At 29.1% G+C, this 2421-nt stretch overlaps 1 non-coding gene across 1 annotated transcript; it reads left to right on the top strand.

Moving 5' to 3' along the window:
- The first annotated feature begins 253 nt into the window (after positions 1-253).
- Positions 254-357, top strand: LOC140624171 (U6 spliceosomal RNA). Its single transcript, XR_012023691.1, has one exon. It is a non-coding gene; the product is annotated as a U6 spliceosomal RNA (small nuclear RNA).
- The last annotated feature ends 2064 nt before the right edge of the window (positions 358-2421 follow it).

The raw sequence follows: 2421 nt of genomic DNA, 5'->3' as shown, positions 1-2421 counted from the left end.
TTTAGATAGGGTTTGAATTTACAGATGGCTTTGCGTAGTATGGACATTTTAACAGTGTTAATTCTTCTCATTAATAAATATGGAATATCTTTTATTTTTGTCTCAGTATTTTGGTAATGTCACAGTTTTGCGTGTTAGATCTTTCATCTCCTTAGTTAAATTTATTCCTAAGTATCTCATTAATTTTTATGCTTTTGTGAATTAGATTGTTTTCTTTATTTCTTTTTCAGATAGTTCATTTTCAGAGTGTTAAAATGCTTATGTCTTGCACTTGATACTAAAATTGGAATGATACAGAGATTAGCATGGCCCCTGCACAAGGATGATGTGCAAATTTGTGAAGCATTTCATGCAAAATAAGAACTCATATCTTTTGTGTATTGATTTTGTATTTTGCAACTTTACTAAATTTGCTTATTCTAATGATTTTTAGTAGAGTTTTTAGGAATTTTACCTGTAAGTTCATATCATCAATAAACAGAAAATTTTGCTTCTTCCTTTCTTATTTGGATGCCTTTTATTTCTTTTGCTTACCCGGTTTCTCTGGCTAGGACATCCAGTACTATGTAAAATGCGAGTGGAGTGGTGAAAGTCTTGTCCCTGATCCTAGAGGGGAAAACTTTCAACATTTTTCCATTGAGTATGATGTTAGCTATGTGCTTGCAATGTATGGCTTTTATTATGTTAAGGTGCATTCCTTCTGTACCCAGTTTGTTGTGTGTTCTATCATGAAAGGATGTTGAATTTTGTCAAATGCCTTTCTGCACATATTGAGATGATCATAATTTTTATCTGTCATTTTATTAATGTAATGTATCACATTTATAGATATGCCTATGTTCAACCATCCTTGAATCCCAGGAATTAATTCCACTCAATCATTGTATATAATATTTTAATATGCTGGTGAATTCAGTTTTGTAGTATTTTGTGGAGAATTTTTGCATTTTTATTGATCAGGGATATTCACCAGTAGTGTTTTGTTTTGCTTGTTTTTTTCTTGTAGTGTCCTTATCTGATTTGAGAATCAAGATAATACTGGCTTTGTAAGATGAACTTGGGAATGTTCAATCATTTTCAATTTGGGGGGAAGAATTTAAGAAGGATTGATATTATTTCTTTTTTAAATGTTTGGTAAAATGTACTGTGGAAACCATCCAGTTCTGGACTTTTATTTGTTGGAAGGTTTTTATTACTGATTCAATCTCCTTATTCATTATTTGTCTGTTCAGATTTTATATTTCATTATGATTCAGTCTTGATAGGTTGTATATGCCGATTTCCTTTGGGCTTTTTGATTCATTGGTATATAATTATTCATAATAGTCCCTTTTGCTCCTTTGTATTTCTGTGGTATCTGTTATAATGCCTCCTATCTCATTTCAGATTTTATAGAATCCTCTCTCTTTTTCTGGGTTAGCTTAGCTAAAATCTTGCCAATTTACCATTATCTTCATTCACCATTAAAAAAAAAAAAAAAAAAAAAACTCCTAGTTTTGTTTTCTCATTCTCTATTTATTTCTACTCTAATTTTTATTTTTTTCTTCCTTTTGCTAATTTTGGGTTTGCTTTGTCCTTTTCCTATTATTTGAGGTGTAATATTAGTTTATTTATTTAAAATTTTTCTTTCTGATATATATGTTTATGCTATAAACTTGACTTTTATAACTGCTTTGCTACTTCCCATAAGTTTTGGTATATTTTTAAAATTTTTATTTGTCTTAAGATATATTTTTTATTCCCATTTTGTCTTTTTTTTTTTTTAATTTGTTGGTTGTTTAAAAATGTATATATCTGTGTATTTGTGAATTTTCCAGATTTCCTTCTGTTACTGATTTCTAGTTTCATATCATTTTGTCTGAAAAAGATACTTGATATTTATTATTTCTATATTCTTGATTTTTTTAGACTCTTGTCTTATAGTCTAAAATGTGATCTATCCCAGAAAATGTTCCATGTGTGCTTGAGAAGAATGTTTATTGTGATCCTATTGGATGGAATGTTCTGTATATATCTGCTAGGTTCATTTAGCTTAGTGTTTAAATTCATTATTTCCTTATTGATTTTCTGTCTGGGTGCCATAAATAAGAGTGAGGTATTAACATTCCCAACTATTATTGTATTGCTGTTTATTTCTGTGCTTCAATGTTAGGTACATAAATATTTACAATAATTATATTGATGAATTGATGAAACTTTTCTTATTATATCTTGTGTCTTGTGACGATTTTTAGCTAAAGAAAACTATTTTGTCTGATGTAGTTATTGCTATTTTGTTTTCTTTTGTTATCATTTGCTTGGAATATCTTTTTTTAATATACATATTTTTAATGATGTTTGATTTGCTAACACATAGTATAACACCCCGTGCTCATTCCATCAAGTGCCCTCCTCAGTGCCTGGATTATCTTTTTCCATCAC

Source organism: Canis lupus, chromosome 2 (genome assembly GCF_048164855.1).
Source record: "Canis lupus baileyi chromosome 2, mCanLup2.hap1, whole genome shotgun sequence".
Classification (NCBI taxonomy): Eukaryota; Metazoa; Chordata; class Mammalia; order Carnivora; family Canidae; genus Canis; species Canis lupus.
This window is presented reverse-complemented; position numbering and strand designations above follow the sequence as displayed.